Source organism: Sapajus apella, unplaced genomic scaffold (genome assembly GCF_009761245.1).
Source record: "Sapajus apella isolate SASKATOON/1434 unplaced genomic scaffold, GSC_monkey_1.0 scaffold18, whole genome shotgun sequence".
Taxonomy (NCBI): Eukaryota; Metazoa; Chordata; class Mammalia; order Primates; family Cebidae; genus Sapajus; species Sapajus apella.
Genome location: NW_022436958.1, coordinates 26,319,437 through 26,340,657, shown reverse-complemented (window position 1 = coordinate 26,340,657; position 21,221 = coordinate 26,319,437). Strand labels below are relative to the sequence as shown.

Genomic DNA, 21,221 nt, shown 5'->3' with positions numbered 1-21,221 from the left:
TTTCTATAAATTGGTCTCTAAGTTATTTTCAGTATTTCTTATATATTTTAATATTTCTTATTTCTTATCTAAATAAACTTTGATGAAAATTGTAACTAATGAAGAGTTTTTCTTCAGTAGTTTTTATCTCAATATATATGTATATGTATATTCTGATTTAAATATACTAAATATACGATATATACATATATAGTTTTGCTGAGATGAAAGCGATGGACAGGGAAGTTAGCAAAGTCATAATAAATAAACATTCTCCTAGGATATCATGTAACAGAAGTGAAATGCATTTATGAAATGCCAATTATAGTGGCATCAAATGCTCACAATTACATATGATATGTGAGGAAAGATATAAGCAACAAAATTATAACACAGTATTAGATAAACTGCTAAATTTATCCCAATATAATATTGTTGAAACGAATGCAGGGAAGGATCATTCTCTTCCTAGGCTGCCTTCCTTAACCAAGACATGCAGAGCTCTGGTAATCTGATCTTTCTAGCTGTGACTCAATTGTCAGGTCTTCCCTCCAGGTGTTCTTTATAATGAATGTCACTTAACCAAGACTCAGTAGGATTTATGGATTTTCAGATTGCTGTTTTCAGAATTTGCTCCCCAATGAAGGACTACACAAAAATGCCATTAATGATACACAAACTCAACTGTCCTATTAGCTGGCATCTATTCATGCTAAAATCACATAAGTTGTTTCTTTGCGGGTCATGTTTCCAGAGTAAGAAGAAGGCGTCCTAGTGAAATTTCATACAGGCCAACATTCATTATTTTAAATATATTCACAGCAATGTGTGCATAGTGTGAGTTACACAATATTTTGTCTTAATTACTGGTACCCTCAATAACTTCAATAATGAATTTTCCTCTAAAGAATACTTCATCTCAAAGAGTTACTACTTTTTGTTATTAATCTAAACTTTTTGAAAATAGGAAGAATGCTGCTTACAGCCTTTACATCTTTACCAAGTAAGATTTTATAATATAATTCTTGATTTTTCTTCAGTATTAGAAAATAAAACAAAATGTTGGTGGAGCTAATGCTATGTACTGAAGAAAAATCAAGAATTGTATTATAGAATCTTACTTGGTAAAGATGTAAAGGCTGTAAGCAGCATTCTTCCTATTTTCAAAAAGTTTAGATTAATAACAAAAAGTAGTAACTCTTTGAGATGAAGTATTTTCTTCAGTATTAGAAAATAAAACTAAATGTTGGTGGAGCTAATGCTGTGCTACAGAGATGAAAATTAATTTCAAGTGTTAAAGAAAAGACAAAATTATTTTCATAGGTACTTCTTAAGCGGCAATTAAAAAAAATAATTGATAACATTTAAATTTTCTTTTCCAAAAGAGAATTAGAGATTTTAGTTAGACTATCTACATTTAAAATTCTATAAATTTAAAATACAAAATATAAAGAATGAAGATGAAGCCTGCTCTTTTAACAGCTTTAGTCGCATGATGAAATTCCTGGAAAAGACAAACAAAAGAAATCTCAGGCACTGAATTTTCATTCCAGCAGAAGATATGTGTGCTGACTTCTATTAAAGATTCCAAGAAACATGGGCTAAAAAGACCAGAGACTTTTTCTAAATGTAATGACTTTATTATACTATAAAGTATAACAAAGACTATGTTATAATATAACGAGGCAAGGCTTTTTTGCTACTAACCCCATAGTCCTAGAATGGAATTATCAGCCCCTCCGCATTACCACACTAAGTTTAACTATAACTCAAGTGAGAAATCAGATCCTGGAATTTTGTTATTTTTGCTGATTTTAGTTTATTTACATTCATGAACACTACTATATTGGTAATTATTTCAAGGATTGGGCTAAATTATCCTGTAGCATTATTAAATTCTATAATTGGATATAAATAATAGAGTGTGATTTGAACACTTTAATATTAAGTATTTATGGAGTACTTGTAATGTGCCTGTACTCTTCTAAAAACGTTTTTTTTTTCAATTTTTAGCACATCTGAAGACATATATATTTTATTGTTTTCATTTTACAGATTTTACAGATTGAAAAGATGAAGTTCAATAACTTCCTCAACACAACACAAGTAGTACATAGCAGCTACCATCTGAGTGCAGACTGTCTTCTTTCAGAGCCCTGTGCTCAGCACTCTACCACCTTGCCCATCTCCTGTTCAGGTAGATACAATGACATACTCAGCACATACATATGTGCAGTCAGGTCTTCCCTTGATAAAAGGTGTAAAATGTTTCTGGATTTTAGGCATTTAAATGTTTTAATTTTGGAGGCTGATAATCTTCTTTCCTTAAATGCAGTTAAACAAACATCTGCCTCCAGCTGTACAGGAAGATGTGGCTGTGCCTTTGACACCCCAATCCTACTCTCATTTAGAAGCAACAGGCATTATAATCCTTGTGTTTCCCATGTACTGTCAGGTTTAAGAACCATTGCTATATGTTGATTTGATTACCTATGGCTTCTGGAGGATTTTAGAAATAATTTAAATTCACCTCTGTTTCCCACACCGCCTTGCATAGAGTAGCTGCTCAATAAATAGTTTCTTTAATTAATTGAATTACTTGAAACATTAGACACATTCTCTTAACCAAGCTTGCATTTGATCTATTAGTTTCTTCTTTGATAAAGTGAAAGTAGTCCCTTACCTGTTTGAAAGGGATGATAAGGAGGGACCATAGTCTAGTGTTTCAAATTGTGAACACTGGAGTTGTGTTACCTAGGCCTACACCTTGAACATACACATTGTGTCATCTTTTACCTTTCCGCCCTGTCCTCACTTGCTTCATCAGTGGAATGGGAACTTTGAGTATACTAGAACCTATCTTATACAGCTTTGTGAGGACTAACTGTGTTTACATTTGTAAAAGCACTTAAAACAGTTCCTGGTACCCAGTAAATGCAATAGAAGTGCTAAATAAAATAAGAAAAGAAAAGAAAAATGTGACAAGGAATTGGGTTTAAAATACATATTAAGTTGATATCCTTATTGAATTTTGTGCTCAAAATAAAATTTTCAGTCACATCTGTGGCTGAGTAAAACAATGTGAAACAAATTTTGATATCAGTAGGTTAAAGAAGAAAGCAGCAGTTTTTGAAAATTTAAAATGTAAAAATTTAGGGGATTTATTGTGGAGATTGTGGCCTCAGTCAAATTCTGGACTTTTTAAAAAAAAAATATGAACACTGAAACTCACTTTACGTATGGCTGTATTGAAAATATCAGCAGTTTGGAGAACTTGGGCTCATGATTTCCCTGTGTGTAGCTGTCTTTCAGCTATATTAAAACAATTTCAGTAATGGTGTTCCAGAAACCACTACGTCTTAAAGTAAAAGTTACTCAGTTCACACAGTGAGGCGTAAACTCAGTAAGGAGTAAATTTTCTACTCCCCAGGATTTAGTGAGACCCAAGATAAATTTTATTGAAAGTAAAGCTGTAAAAGTAATTATAAACCTATCTTTTGAAGAAAATAGGTAGATGTAAATGTCCAAATATAAACACTGCAGCTAAGGTGACAATATAATTTATTATTCAAAGCAAGATTCTTTTCAAAGTGAAAGAGGGAAGTTTTTATAAATTGTACCAAGATGATAGAAAAAATCCAGGACTGATTCAGGCAAACTGGATGTATAGACACCCTGAATACAAACTATACCTGACATTTTTCAAAATATATGCCATTCTACAGTGTGTAGAGTTTTCATGAACATTTTTTAGGTTTTCCAAACCAGTGAGTTAAAAATGTAGCCACTCATTCTTGTGTTGCCTAAAATGTTTATTGTGTAGACAAAGACGGTATCTTGCAATCTGGGGAAATGAGTTAGAATTGCACTAAAGAATACATTGCACCTTCTGACCTGTTTCAGATAAAACTGCCAGTGAATTCCTCTGTAAATTCCATTGTTTAAGGTTCTTAGTAAAGAGAATTAACCTTTACCATTTTGTGAACCATAGTAAGTCACGAGCATAGCAATGGACTAAAGGTAAAAAAGATTGAGTTCATTGTTGATGGCAGCAGTCCCTTACATGACTGACTTTGAAAAGGATCTTTATCTTGGAATCTGTTAAAGTGTGAGTGTGGATAGGGTATGTGTAGAGCCATTTTTTTTCTTTCTGGACTCTCCATCAGGCCTTAGTCATATGTGTTAGTCTATTTGTAATCCTGTGATAAAATTAGCCTTGTATTGCGTGTAATGTTTGTTATCTAAAAGATGTTTATTAAGTAGGAGGGACACCCCTGAAAAAGCTGGAACTGCTAGCATTAAAACAGCCAGTTATTAACATTCTAATAAAAACAATACAGAATAATGAATTCAAATTTCTAATATAAAGTAAATTCATTAGTTCTCATGAGTTTAAGTAGAAAATGATTTCTTCAAATTTCAAGAGAAAAGTACAGATATCACAAAATCAAAATTAAGGAATAAGAAATTATTTCTCAGAGGAAAGTTAAAGGAAAGTGATATAGCTGGTGTACTCATAATTATAATTCTGCAGATACAACAAAAACATAAAGAAAATTATCTTTGTGAAAATTGTGTTTGCAAACAAGTTTAGCTTTTGCAGACTTATAATCCAAGAAAAGAAAGGAAAAAAACTCAAAACATGAATTAACCACTATAAATCTCCTCCCTTCTCTTTGCTTGCAAATTCAACAAACTTTTTCTTTTAAATTACCCTTGAATGTTGAGGTCATTGTATGTGATGAAATATCACCAGAAACATGATGGCAAAGTCAATGGAGGTATGAGGAATTATACCTTCCACACCTAATTGACTGTTTTCCTGTTGACTTATGGTGTCCTTTTCGCTTTGTATTTGATCAATAAAAGTTTATGGAATAAAGAAATGCCCAAAAAACACGTTTTAGAATTTATGTGATGTGTAGTGATGGAAATTGCACTATTGTAGGTGGTTATATTGCAGCTGAAAAATGCTTTATTTTTCCCTTCAATGAACTAAGATGATACAAAAAACAAAACAAACAAAATAAAAAAAATACAGCAAACAGGCTTTCATTCTGCATTATTTTTAGTTTAGTCTTTGTGAAAATGTAGTATTAGAAAAGAATACCTAGGACATTCTTAGTTTAGGAGCCATTTCTTCTTGTCTAATACTCTGCCTTATACCCCAACTCTTTACTCCAGGGAACCATTGTCTTGCGTCCAAACTAAGCATAGCAAGCCAAGGAGTACAGAAATCCTTAGCAGCACAAAAGAAAAATATACTACTGTCTTTCGAGTGGCAAGCAGATTAGCATTGTTTTTGCTAAATTACAGGAAGGAATGATTCATATATCTAACTTTACTACTATAATGTTAATTAAAGTTTCCGTTTCAAAAAATACTCTGACCTACAGAAGAGTTGCAAAAACATTACAATAAACTCTCCTGTAACCTTCGAGTAGATTCAGCTATTGTTTATAAGTTGCCTCATTTGTTTTAGGGCTGTCAATATTTTGTTTGTGTCATCTATATACTCATTGCTATTTTGTATCTACTTATTTATTTTGCTGAGCCATTTGCATTTATTTGCACAGATGCAGACCGTTCGTCTTTAAATGTGTCAATATTTTATCTCCTAATAATAAGGAAATTCTTTGATATAACCACAACTTAATTATTCAGGCAATTTTACACTGGTACAATACTATTATCTAATAGACTCTAACTATAATTTTTTCCAATTTCCTCATATTGCCCTACAGATCATTTGTTTTTAACAGTTCAGGATTAAAGCAGTATAACATGCTGTAGTTTTTTGTCATGTCTCTTTAGTTTTCTTTAATCTGGATCACTTGTGCAGCTCTTCTTGTCTTTCATGACATTGATATTCTTTAAGGGTACAGGTTCACTGTTTTGTAGGATGTCCAGTTTGAATTTCTTTGATGAAACATCTTGATATGATTTAAGTTGTAGATTTTTGTCAGGTTTAAGTGATGTGTCCTACTTTGATCATTGGTAGAAACACTTGATGTAGGTTTGTCCTGTAATTGGTGGGATTAACTTTAGTCATTTGTCATGCCATGTTTTACATGTTGTGACAAAAACTTGAAAAATGAAATTTAACAATACCCTGTAAATAGCACCAATAGAATAAGTTTGACAAAAATGTGTAAGACTTGGCCGGACATGGTGGCTCATGCCTGTAGTCCCAGCACTGTGGGATGCCAAGGTGGGTGGATCATCTGAGGTCAGGAGTTTGACACCAGCCTGACCAACATGAGGAAACCCCATCTCTTCTAAAATTACGAAAATTAATTGGTCGTGATGGCTCATGCCTGTAAACCCAGCTATTCTGGAGGCTGAGGCAGGAGAATCTCTTGAACCCGGAAGGTGGAAGTTGCAGTGAGCCAAGATTGTGCCGTTGAACTCCAGCCTGGGCAACAAGAGCAAAACTCCATCTAAAAAAAATGTGCAAGAATTATTTTGTAAAATAATCATGGCTAAGAGAAGTTAAATAGCAAATAAGTTAAAGGATAAATAGTCTATATTCATGAATTGGAACTTTAAGTATTGCAAAGATGTCCAGTCTTCCCAATTGATTTGCAATCCTTACCAAAATTATAGCAGACTAAACAAGGTGATTCAAAAATTTGTATAAAAATAGAAAGAATCTAGAATAGATTGAAGAAACATTGAAAAGAACACATTCTGAAGATTCAAAGCATCTCATTTTCAGAATTACTGTGGGCTGGGCGTGGTGGCTCACGTCTGTAATCCCAGCACTTTTGGGAGGCTGAGGCGGGTGGATCACAAGGTCAGGAGTTCAACACCAGCCTGGCCAAGATGGTGAAACCCTGTCTCTACTAAAAATACAAAAATTAGCTGGGCGTGGTGGTGGATGCCTGTAATCCCAACTACACAGGAGGCTGAGGCAGGGAATTGCTTAAACCCAGGAGACAGAGGTTGCAGTGAGCCAAGATTATGCCACTGCACTCCAGCCTAGGTGACAGAGCAAGACTCCATCTCAAAAAAAAAAAAAAAGAAAGAATTACAGTAAAGCCATGGTAATGATAACAGTATGGCATCAGCCTAAGTACAGATAAATAATAATCAAGGAGACAGGGTAAATTCATAAATAGATTCACACATATATGATTTAATTTTTGACAAAGCACCAAAGTCAGTCTTTTCAACAAATGAACTAGATTAACTGGAAAAATATATGAGAATAAATAAATCTTGACCCCTGCATTATACTGGACACAAAAATTAATTTGATTTATATTGTATAGCTAAATATAAAAGTTAAAATTGTAAATTTTATAGACATAAACAAAAATATCTTTGTAACTGTGAGCAAGTAAATATTTCAAAGAAAGGATACAAAAGGCACTAACCATAAGATTAAAAAATAATGAATATGACATCATCAAAATTAAAAACTGGTACACTTCAAAGAATCCCATTAATAAAAGCTGTGTATAAGTGTGTACAGTTTCCATTAGGAAAATAAAAACTGACACAGACTGACAGATAATATTTAATACACTTATTTGACAAAGAAATTATTTTCTACAGGTATGTGCATATATATTAAATATGTCCGTATCTCTATATACATATATATGTGTGTTTACAATCAGTAATGAAAAGACAACCAAAATAAAAACAGGTGTAAAAGCTTGTGCAGACATTTCACCAAGGAAAGATACGCAATGGCCAATAAGCACATGAAAATGGAAGTGTGATTTAAAATTAAGATGCTATTCAAACCCACTGGAAAAGGATTAAAAAGACTGAGAACACCAAATGTTGGTGAAGATGTGGAGCAACTGAAACTCAGGTAATGCCAGTGAGTTTAAAAAATGACATGAACATTTGAAACACTGTTTATTGCTTCATTATAAAAGTAAAAATTCAGCTACTATATGATCTAGCAATTTTTCTTCTGGGTCTATATCTAAGAAAAATGAAAATATATTTCCACAAATGATGTGTATGAAATATTTATAATGGTTTTCATTTATAATAGCCCAAATCTGGAAACAAGCCAAAAGTCTATCATCAACAGGTTAATAAATTAAGTTGTGGTACAACTAGACAGTGGTACACTAATTAATAATAAACTATTGATATAAAAAATACATGATTTCCAAAAACATGATGAGCAAAAATGCCAGAAACAAAAGAATGCACATTGCATAACTCTAATTACATAGAGGTCAAGATTAGGAATAACTAAGCTATGGTGATAGAAATCAAAAGAGTAGTTGCCTCTAGGACAGGGATATTAAGGATTGAATAGAAGGGAACATACAAGAATTTTGGGGAATGAATGCATATTCTACATCTTGATTGGGTGTCAATTACTTGAGTCTGTGCATTGGTTCAAGCCCAGCACATTGTATAAATTTGCATTTCACCGTTTGTGAGCTTTCACTCCATAAAGTCACTGTTTACTTTTAGTGTCAGATTATTTTTTTCTATAACCACATGATCATTACGCAGACTTAGTGAGACAAATAAATGCATATAAAGGAAAATACATTCTTTAAATTCCTATTCTTATGTATAGGAAAATTGGCTTGTATTTAATATTCTGTTAGTTGAATTTTTATCCACAGCAGTCTATAATTTATTTTTTGTATTAAAAAATTCAACATTGAAAGACACTAGAAATATCCTGACATATTATCCAGGGTTTATTTTCATGATTTAAGTAATCAGGGCTACTAATACTGATCAGCCATTGGGTTAGTTTGTTTTCCCCAGTTTTTCTTTCAGATTTTAGAAATGTCTCAAACAAACTAAATCTATTGTTTTATTACACGTTGGCTTATTTACTATCCACACTCATTTCTTATAACAGTGATGAATCATAATTTTTAATCCAGTATTTCATCCTCTAAAACTATATCTAAACTAATTCCATTTAATTCTTTCCTATGTTAGGAAGTGACGTATAAGGTTTTGTTTAGGGGCCCTATTTTTATTCTTAAGTGGCAAATAGATCTTCAGTAGTCTCTGAGCCTTTCAGGGTAGGGTACTTTCTATTGATTTCTGTTTGTAATTTTCAAGATTCTATTATGGGAAAGGGCAGAAATGACCACTTTAATGAAAGTCAGTTCTTCTTTGATGCAGATTCAGAGTTCAACTAAAAACACATAGTCAGTGAAGAAAGGAAACTGAAATAATGGGAATGTTATGCAGATTTCTTAATTTTTTTTTTAATCTGGAAGATAATGTGAGGAAATCTAATTATGTAATTCAAAAGATACATGTGTGCTACTTATGTGGTCAGATGGATCTCTTCTTCCCCATAATCCTAAAATTTAGATATTGGAACTTTCTTTGAAGACTGAAAGAAAGCATGTTTAAGTGTACGGTTAAGTTGGGATTAACATGGATATGCCCAAGAGATGGTACTGGTTGAATTTATAAATATGTTTTAAAAGAAAAGTTGATTTGTGGCTGCTAGTGCTGAGACAAGCATATCTGAGATGGAAAATCAACATTTGATTGACTTTTGAGACAGACATAAAGTGTCTTCCTCAGTGTCTGTCTGCCCCTTGCTTTCCAGTCTGTATAACCCATCAGGGCTTCCTGACCCAGGTTTTGTTGTTTCTCACTTTCTTGTATTCTTTATGTTTAATAGCTTCAAAATCAATTTAAAATTACACCTAAAACCTACTGCACATACAACCGCATTATTTCTTGAGATTTTTATAATGACAGAATGTTTACTCATAAGGAGTGATTGAACTGTATCCTAATTATTTTGTTATGTGATAAACCATTATAGCTTATTGAACACATATTTTTGTCTTTCATGGGAAAAAGCATTTCTCATTTTTTATATTACTCTGATTACTTAGAAATATTTGTAATCTTTAAGGCTTCCCTAGTTTCAATAGAAGGCTTAATTTTAATAATTATGTTCCTCTGATTATAAAGTGAACCAACATGTTTAGAATAAGTGGAAGGGTAAAATATATCTTCTTTAATTATACTGAACATTACATTAAGATGTGCAGTCTTTAAATCTGAAATATTTAAAGAGGTTACTTATTTATTCTATGAAAAAAATATGACTTTTGGAGTATAAAGGCAAATTTTATATTTGCTACTTAGCTATGGGAGGAGGCAAGGTAACTGACAAATGCAAAGACAGAAAAAAAAGGAAAGGATTTCAAATATAGGAAAACAAAACTCTGAAGTGTAAGGAAAATAAATATGTGGTCTTATAGTGGAGAGTGAGTAGAGTAGGAAAACTGCTTCAAGGCTTAGAAAGAATAATAGAACATTTAAAAAGCAGTAACAATAACAGCAGCAAAAAGACCGCAGCTCACTCCCTCCAAAAGAGAGCATGCCAATGAAATCTCTGACAAGCAGAAGTTCAAGAGGGTTATCTGAAGCTAGACACCATGATCGTAGACGGATGAGTTCTTCAGTGTGAAGAATATTTATTCCTTGGATCTGTTTACTGTTCTATTTGGAGCTGAGGTGAGAGTGATGAATAATTGATAGCAGGACACCCTAATAGTCTCTGTAACAAAGGCAAAAGCACTGGAATTCATTACATCTTATTGTGTGAGAACCATATATTGACAGTTACACAGATGAAAGAGCTCCCACTCTGTAGATAACAAGTCTTTGTTCCAAAGGACAGATTTACCTTTCCAGAGAAGACTTGAGGCCTATTTTGCCTTCCACACCTTGTGTCTTTGATGAAGTAACTAGATTAAGCCTCATGGAAAACAAGAGGATAACAATAATGGTATTTCCATCGTTGAGTTGATTTAAAACAATATTGTCTACAGATGAAATGCTGCGGAATCACACAATTTTAAGATGATAAGGAATGAGAGTCACCTATTATGTTTTCCAGGAAGTGTGCCAATGGTTTGTGGCCCAGAGTAGCTGCCTCCCAAATGCTCCCTGACTAACCAACTTTCTGCAAACCTGCTTGTATCATGACCACTTTTCCTCCATTTTCTCCCTCCTACTTTCTCCTCTTCCTCTTTACTTTCAACATCCTTTATTTTATAAATATTGAAACCAAGGCCAAGCAATTGCCCAAGGTCACTCGGCATCAGAACCAGGGTCCAATTTGCTTTGTCCCATTTCTAGGTTTCTGTATTTCAAATTCTTTTTTAAAAATCAGAATGTATTAATGGAATGATTTATAATTTTTTTAACAGTAGACACATTACTATAGTGCACTGGAGTTTGCTTGTCTCAATGTCAGCTATTCGAAGAAAAAAGTTTTAACATTTTTATGAACCATTCTATCATGTTCATTACAGTTTTCTTACTAAATGAAGTTTAGAAGTTAGTAATCTTGGAAGTAAGTGACAATACAGTTCACTGGAACTCATTTCTTCTGGTCTTAAATAAAGCTAGGGCATGGTTTATTAAACATTTCTGTGCTATTTAGTGTGTACAAATGTAAAAGAGAATACAAATATTAAAAGGACGTTTTCCTAATGACAGACTTAGTAGAAATTTGAGTGAATTGTTGAATGTGTCAAGCCATGTGAGCAGTGGTTGATAGTGGATTAAAATCATTAAATCCCTCAGTGGTTTTATACTTTTCCCCATCAATAATTGGGAGAATGAACAATGGAGGTAAAGTGCTAACCCAAAGGTTTTAGAAGTTTCTCAAGTTTTAATGAGCCTCACCAATCACTCCTGATGGCAGTCTGATGTTTTACAGCTCCTCTATAAAGTTTTCTTCCCTAGTTTTTAGTGACACCACCATTGTGTACACAAATATAGAGGAATGTACCTGACTGAGGAATGTATCTTATTCTGGCAGGCAGAAGAGTGCACATTCGGCATTCCTTTTTATCCATGATTGTCTCACTTTTCTTTGAACTAAAGGTTAAAGTGGATTGACTATTCCTGGGCCTGCTTGGGTTCTGTAGAGAAGCAATCTAATGTTAACGACACACTCACGTTTTCTGACTTAGCCTCTTACCTTCAACATTTCCAATTCCCTGTCTCCATAGTCTTCTATCAGACTTTGAACATGCAAAGATATTCCCTGCATTTACAGAGAGCGAATAGAGAGGTTTATTATCTTCCTGATAGTTACTCTGATTCCTGTCCCCTCTTTTCCATGTAAAAATTCTTAACAACATTTTTCATGTTCTCCTTGCATGTGCTTACCCCATTCTGTATCCTCAAGTTCCAGGAATCCTTGCGTTCTAGCCATCCTAGTGAAACTGCACTTTCAAAGGTCACCAGTTAGTCCAAAGTCATCTAGTCTTTCCTCAAATACACTCTGGTCAGCTCTCCCTTCTTGGCTTTCTTGTATTGCAATATATCCTTTTCCTCCCATTGGTTTTTTGATTCTTACTTCCTACTGTCTTTGAATCTTAATTCTTTTATTATTATTATTATTATTGATTTCTCATCTGCAGTTTGACTTCTCAAACTTTACCTGAACTGTTTCTTCACATGAAGTACTTTATATCTTAATATCTAAAGGTTATTTCAGCTTCACTGCAAGATTAACTTGGCAAAAACCATGTTTGTCTTCTCCTCAGGATAATCCTCACCTTAAACTGGTCTCAAAAAGTCCTTTTCCTCTTGGCATATAGGATCAAAGTCTTCATGTCCTTTCTGATTTATTCCTTGCCTTCCTTCTTTACTTAGGTAATAATACCCTGTGGGTTTGTGCTCTGAAAAACCAGTCTCTACTTTTCCTTTCTTTCTATCCACAACCCTTATCTAGATCTCTTGACCTCCTGATCCACCCACCTTGGCCTCTCAAAGTACTGGGATTACAGGCATGAGCCACCACTCCGGCCTATCTCATGTTAATATTTAACTATCAGTCTAATATCTCACTTACGCTATGTTTTCAATGTGCCACTTTTCCTTAAACATATAGGGGCCTGTCTCTTCTTTCTGCTTCATGTGTAAATTCTCTGCTGTGGTGTTAATTTTCCAGATATCCCATACATTACCTCTAGTCTGTATCATGATATTTATCAAGCTATTGAACCATGATCAGATAAAATATATTTTATATTTCAAGTTAGCGTATGTGCACATGTGCTCTCTCTCTCTCTCTCTCTCACACACACACACACACACCCCCCACACATAAACACACACGCTATGCTGTACATTCACATAATTGAAATGTTTTCTAAAACAATCTTTATACAATAATTTTTGTGTTTTATTATGTTTCTTTGAAAAGATGAAGTACATGAGCTGCCATATTGAACTCCTGTCATGATTCCATGGTTCAAAGAGCCCAGCTTATCTGATTTTTTAATCCCTTTATACTTCAACTCATCCACTTTGTCCAAAAGAGTCTATGCCTGCCCTGTAAGCATGCAGCACTAGTTTCTGAGTTTTCAGTCATGTTTTTCTAGTTCAAGTCTCTTCTAATCATGAGGACTTCTCTGCCAGTTTTAGCTCTTAAAAATCCACAATTCCTCCAAACAATAATTGTACTATGCAAGATGATCCCTAATCCTCTGCTGATTTTGAAATGGTTTTATAACAGTAAATTGTATCTTTTTGGACTATCTACTTTATAAACACATTGAGAATAGCTCTATGTTTCCTATAGCACTTTAAATAGTCAAGATATTGGATATTAGATTCTTTTGTAATTGATAAAATAAGAAGAGTAATTAGTTCATTGTTCAAAGTGCAAGATTTATGTGATGATAAAAAAATAATTTCGTTTCCAAGGCCTAGGTACAAACCCTTGCTCTGAAATTTTTGAGTCGTGATCTTGGGTAAAATCCTTAACCTTTCTTCCTTAGTTGTAAAACAGGAACCCTAAAACTTGCCTCAGAAAATTGCCAGAAACTAGATGGCTCATGGAAAACTTTGGCAAACGTGATACCTAATGAACGTTCAGTGTTAAATATACTGTCCCTGGCATTTAACCTTTTCATAACATTGTTTAGCTTTCTTTCTATTTGTTTATAGTACCTTCAAATACAATCCTTTCTCCAGTCCTCTTTATTACACTTTTCTGATTATTCCAGTTACTTGCTAGACAAATTTTTAAAATTTGTTTGAAATAAAATATAATAAAAAATAAGTGGAAAAGTATCCATGCCTTCAGGTTCCTGTCTTCCTTCATAGTATTCAATTCATGACTCTAATGTTTCAGAGGGCAAAGGGATATAAGACCAGCATCTATATTGTATTTACTTTGTAGAAGAACCATTCTTCATAAGATTTGCTGCCACCAAATCTGAAGGTTCATTATATCAAATTAAATTGATTTAAAATGTGTTATTTAAAAATAGAAAAATTTCTGAAATAAAAAGGGAAACATTTTGTGCTAACTCTCATTTTTTGGGGAGGGGGCGGCCTTTACCATAACTAGTTTTTTGACCAATTATAATGTGATATGCTTTTTTATTTATGAAGAGAAGGTTTCGTATTTTAAGATAAACTAGGACAGTAAGTTTTAGAGGCACATATTGCATCAGATTTTAGAACTAAATTTAAATTCATTTTTAACATTTTGCACTGTGATATATGCAGATTAAAAAGAAAGTGGCACACATAAAATCATGTCTGTTAAGCATTTTAAATTTTAAAAAATAGTTTTTTACTCACCAAGTCTCCCAAGAGGGGTACTTTCTGGCATAAATTATCTAACATCAGTTAGATGGCGTAAGGTAATGGGGACCTAGAGCAGATCTAAAGGCTAAAGATAGGTGAGAAATGCAAATATAAATATAAATGTAACTTTGTTATTAATATCAGCTGGCCTCTACTTAAACCAAATGCAGTATAAAACATTTCTCTTTCCTATTTTGTTGGGTTTCTATTATGTGTGTTGCATATATCCTATGATGTGATGCCAAATTCCTGACGGAATTTCTGCTGGCACCCAGTTCTCATCTTCGTTCACTCATTCACTTTTCCCTCCACTTCAGAGGTATGTCCACAGTGTAATAAACTTATTTTTTATGCTTAAAGTATAACTTCTATTGGTTTCAATTTATTTGATTATACAATAAATATCATATTATAGATTTATTTGATCGTAAATGTATATTACATTAAGAATAGGTGAGAACATATGATTACAAAATAATTCTGTAATCTTTACATTGATAGCAATCAAAATTATAAAAACATTTATAAAGTCAAATAAATGAGTTAATGTTATTCTAGTGTCAAGAGTGCATCTGCTCCTGTCAGTAATATTGAAAATTTGGAAGTTATCTATTGCTGAGATATTTACTACCTTTAATACCTAGAAATGTGTATATGAAATGAAAAAATTATACTTTTCATTTCAAGGACTGGGTTATTCTTGTCCTAAAAGAAAGATATTTTTATTAAACTTTAATTCTTACAAGTTCCAATGGTCTTATGCTCCTCAAATATATTTCTAGCAAAATTTATTCCCGATATTCAAGTCTGATATTTATTTTTTACTAAAATGCACACTGATAGTTATTACAGGTGTGAAAAGTACTGAATAAAGCTTTATGTTCAGTGAGGTTAGGTTACATATCAATAAAGCTTTGATATAACTAGGAGGAAGAGGCAGAACAAGAATTTATAAAATGTCATTCTGTTATTTATTAGTGCTGCAAGTTAAAAATATGGCATCTTCTGAAAAATTTAATTCTTAAATTTACATCAAAAGAAACAAGAAGCTGAAGAATGTTAACAGACCTATGACTTAAACTGATAACAATTTTAATTTTTTAATTCAGATTCCATCAAGAAAAGGTGGGGGGAGTTGCTAGGTAAATTTTTGTCTTCAACTTTATGTATGCTACAGTATAGGGTTGAATAATATCTTAGTTCTGTATCAAAATATATATTTAATTTTATATTGTCAATGAAAACAATTATCTTAAAAATCTTGAACATGACTCCATCTAAATTGTGACTCAGATTTCTGTCTGTAATATTCGCTTGTTAATAGGTTAGAAAAATCCTTCAGTGGATACTGGCTAATCACAAATGTGTATGGAACAGGCTTCACCCTCCAAACCCTGAGGTTTACAGAAAAAACACTAGACTGTACAAGTTGGGGCTAAGATGATAACTTATCCCAGCCAAAATTCAACAGCAGCTTCCTGTACTGCACATGTGGAACCCTTCTCCCTTTTGTTTTCTATTGTGTAGCTTCTTGTCCTTAGGCACTGAAAACTAATTCCTAAATTTCTTTATGAAAAATACAATTAATATTAGTTTATTATATGTATATATGCCATATAAATATATATATGCACACACAAGTTACATATGCATGTGAGTGTGTGTGTGTGCATGTGTGTGTACAGTGCATCCCAAAATGGAAGTAAGCTGAACAAATAGAGTATCAAGGAGGTGAGTCATATTTTCAAACTCTTTTAAAGTTTGTACTCCATTGTTGGATTTCTTCTTTGCCTAGTCTTAACATGTGGATTGACAGTTTTTTTAAAAAATTAATAAATGACTTAAAATGTAACACAAATTTAGTAGAACAAAATTCGAACAGACTATATAGTATAAAGTCAAAAGTAAGTCTTTCTTCTGTCCCTTTGAATCTCAGTTCTGCTCCTCAGAGATGAATTCCTTTTTGCTCTCTCCTGGTGAATTTCCTCCATACTAAAAACTTTGTGGGGTAAAGACTGTCACCATAGATTCAGAACCTTGCACAGTGTCTGGCATTTATGGAATAGTTGGCCTTCCTTTCCCCAGGTTTTGCCTCCACAGAGTCAATAATCTATGGATCAAACATATGTTTTAAAAAACAATAAAAATTAATACAAATTGAAAAACACAGTGTTACAACTATGTAGTGTTACATTGCATTAGGTTTCATAAGTAATCTAGGGATGGTTTAAAGTATATAGGAGATATGTGTAGGTTATATGCAAATACCATGCCATTTTATATATCATACTCGAGCATCCATCAGTTTTGCTATCCATAGTGGCCCTGGAACCAATCCCTGTACCAATCATTCAAGGAATATTTGCTGAAAAACAAGAACAGATATATTGTTGAAAATATTATAAATAGTATGTGGTTTCAAGCCTCATGGCTTATAAACTATTCAAAAATCACTTTTCTACTTCGTGTCTTTATTTGTCAGCTTGCAGAGGGATGTTAAACTGTTTTTCAACTACAAATAAGCCACGAACTTGTATCAGAATCTCCACTGCCTATTAAAATTAACCCTTACAAGTAAATATTTTTAGAGTTTTGTTTTGCTTTTTGTTTTTTGCCTAGTCTGGAGTGCAGTGGCAGGAATCCGCTTGCTGCAACCTCTGCCTCCTGGGTTCAAGTGATTCTGTGCCATAGCCTCTCCAGTATCTGGGACTACAGGCGTGCGGCACCACACCTGGCTAATTTTGTTTGTTTTTGTGTTTTTTCTGGAGATGGGTTTTCACCACATTGGCCAGACTGGTAGGGGTTTTGAACTCCTGATTTCAAGTGATCCACCAGCCTTGGCCTCCCAAAATTTTGGGATTACAGGCTTGAGCCACTGTACCTACCCTTGTTTTTGTTTGTTTGTTTTGTTTTGTTTTTTGTTTGTTTTTGCAAGAAATTAGTGGTAACTTACTGCATTTCGATACTATAGTTTCATATTTTCTGTTTCAGTACTATTTTTATTACTCTACTTCCCATACTATTGTTTTATTTCTATTGTTATAGTTCCTTATTTTAATGATTTCCAACATAATTGTTTAAACACATAGATTATGTTCTATATAATGGTCAAACCATTTCTGCTATACTTTGAGTTAATCTAGTTACAAATTATCTTTTTTTAAAAAAAAAAAAATTCTGTTTGACCTAATTAAAAACAAAAACAAACTTTTCTTGAATTTCACAACTTCAGGTTTACCAAAACCACAAATTCCATTTAAATTTTCAGCATTGCTAATGGTGAGAATGCCTAACGTAATATCGAGTTATCATTGCCAGATTAGGGCAAATTTTATTGTCTGAGACTACCAATATTTTTTCCATTGCTGAATTTAAGAGAATACCCTAAAGCACAATGTAAATTGTAACAGTGGATAGCAGAATTTGAGGGCTAGAAGACCAAATCATTTTCCATTTTATTAACTGTAATGACAGCCATTGGTAACTACCTGCTCACTACCCAGAAATTACAGATATAAGGAAATCTATGACTTATAGTAACAATATGTGTTAGTTATCATTCAAAGGCATTTACTATTTTCTGGCATCAAGGAACAGAGCACATAGTAAAGACACAATAAATTATAGTTTATAAATAGCATTTTATTATCTTTATTCAAAAGCTCCTCTATTGAAGATGATGTATGGAGAGAAAAGCTGTTATTCCTAAAATTTAGTTAAGCTTAAGGTTTATTCTGTTTTGTTTTTTAATTTTTAAAATCAATAGCTTTTGAGGTTTTCAGTTACGTGGATGAATTGCACAGTGGTGAATTCTGAGATTTTAGTGCCCCTGTCACCCAAGTTATGTATATTGTATCCAATATATAGTTTTTTACTCTACATCTCCCTCCTACCCTGCCCCTTCTAAGTCTCCCAAGTCCATTATATCACTCTGTATGTCTTTGTGTACTCATAACTTAACTCCCACTTATAAGTGAGAACATATGGTATTTGGTTTTCCCTTCCTGAGTTACTTCACTTAGAATAATGGCCTCCAACTCCTCCCACGTTGCTGTAAAAGACATTATTTCATTCCTTTTTTATGGATGAGTAGTATTCTGTGCTGTATATATGCCACATGTTTTTTATTCATTCATTGGTGATGGGCACTGAGGCTGGCTTCATATCTTTGCAATTATGAATTGTGTGGCAACAAACACATGTATATGTGTTTTTTCCTTATAATTACTTATTTTCATTTGGAAAAATAGCCAGTTGTGGAATTTCTGGATTGAATGGTAAATCTACTTTTAGATCTTTGAGGAATCTCCATATTGTTTTCCCTAGAGGTTATCCTAATTTGCATCCCTACCAGCAGCGTATAAGCATTCTCCTTTCACCATATCTACACCAGCATCTATTGTTTTTTTTTACTTTTTAATAATGGCCATTCTTGTAGGAGGAAGGTAGGATCTCATTACGGTTTTAATTTGTATTTCCCTGATGATAAGTGACATTGAGCGTTTTTTCGGTTTTGGGCCATCTGTATATCTTCTTTCCAGAAATATTTATTCTTGTCCTTTGTTCACTTTTTCATGGTATTACTTGTTTTTTCTTGCTGTTTTTTTTTTTGAGTTCCTTGTAGATTCTGAATGCTAGTGTTTTTTTGTCAGATGCATGATTTGCAAATATTTTCTCCCATTCTCTAGGTTGTCTGTTTACTCTGATAATTATTTCTTTTGCTGTATAGAAGCTTTTTAGCTTAATTAGATACCATTTACTTATTTTTGTTTTTGTTGCATTTGCTTTATTCATGAGTTATTTGCCTAGGCCAGTGTCCGAGAGAGCTTTTCCAAGGTTGCCCTCTAGAATTTTACAGTTTCTGGTCTTAGATTTAAGTATTTGATCGACCTTGAGTAGATTTTTGTATAGGGTAAAAGATAGAGATCCAGTTTCATTCTTCTTCATGTAGCTAGCCAGTTTTCCTAGCACCATTTATTAAACTGGATGTTCTTTCCCCAATTTATGGTTGTCGAAGATAAGTTTATTATATGAATTTGGCTTTATTTCCAGGTTCTCTATTCTGTTTCATTGGTTTATGTGTCTACCTTTATACCAGTAAGATGTTATTTTGATATGTATGGCCGTGTAGTATAACTTGAAGTCCAATAATGTGGTGCCTCCAGATTTGTTCTTTTTGCTTAGGATTATTTTGGCTATTTGGGATGTTTTTTGGTTCCATATGCATGTTATTTTTATAATTCTATGAAAATGACATTTGTATTTGGATGGGAATTGCATTGACTTTGTAGATGGTTTTGGGAAAGATGGCCATTTTCACAATATTGATTATTCCAATCCATGATCATGGAATGAATTTCCATTTGTTTGTGTCATCTATGAATTTTTTTCAGCAGTCCTTTGTAGTTCTGCTTGTACACATCTTTCATCTCTTTGGTTAAGTACATTCCTAGGGTTGTTTTTGTTTGTTTGTTTGTTTTGTTTTGTTTTATTGCAGCTATTGTAAAAGGGATTAACTTCTTCATTTGATTCTCAGCTTGGTCATTGTTGGTATACAGCAGTGATGCTAATTTGTGTATATTGATTTTGTAAGCCGAGACTCTACTGAAATTCATTTGTCAAATCTAGAAGTCTTTTGAAGAAATATGTAAGGTTTTGTAAGTATATCATCAGCGAACAGTGGCAGTTTGACTTCTTCTCTTTCTATTTAGATACCCTTAATTTCTCTTGCCTTACTGCTCTGGCTAGGACTTCCAGTACAATGCTGAATAGAAGTGGTGAAAGTGGGCATCCTTGTCTTGTTTCAGTTCTTAGGGAGAATGCTTAGAATGATTTTATACATCTGTATAGTTCCTTGAGGCAGTGAAATAGAAAATTTCATATTTGTGAATTTAGATATGCCTAATGTTTTTGTTCGTCAACTACCCATTCTCTCATTCACAGAAATAGCATTATTCTAATTTTACTAATGGTGTCAGATATACTTTTACTTTCAAAAATGAAATTAAGTTAATTTGATTTTAAAATACTTTGGAGTGCAATTTTCTTGATTTTTTTTAAAGATAATTGTAGATACTCAGGCATGTTATGATGATCAGGGCTAGTGCACAGAATGTGTTGTTGTCCACAGGTCCCGTAAGTAAAAAATGCAAACACAAGAAAAGGGGCACCAATCATTTGAAGTGAAGCTTCAGCCAAACTCCAAGTTTCAGTAAATGTTCCTGTTCCCTTTTTTATGCTAAATATTGTACTGTGAATTATATACCAAAGTAAAAACTGTTCGCTACAAGCCCTCAGATTCCAGGGTGATTCTCTCATTAAAATGAAATATGTAACAATAATTTTGACTGTCAGGTAATTAATCTATGAGTAATGGTTTTTACAAAGTAAAATTATATATTACCTCATGGTACAGTAAAAAGTCTTTAGGCTACTCCACAGGCAAAAATGAATCATTTAGGAGCTGTGTGACCTTGAGGAGATTATATGCTCCAAGTATTGCTTTCTTCATCTGTAAAATAAGCATGATAAACTTCTGTGAGTGGAGAGTTAAGTCCAATGTTACAATATAACTAAAATATTTCACAGAAGTATTTAATAGATTGACAGAAATGCCTACAAGTTTATTGTAAACATGATTAGTTTATCAATGG

The 21,221-nt window shown here is 33.1% G+C and overlaps 1 protein-coding gene across 4 annotated transcripts in view; it reads left to right on the top strand.

Moving 5' to 3' along the window:
- KCNH7 (potassium voltage-gated channel subfamily H member 7) overlaps positions 1–21,221 on the top strand; it is a 462,003-nt gene that overhangs the window by 14,713 nt on the left and 426,069 nt on the right. The gene's annotated exons all lie outside the window — the stretch shown is intronic.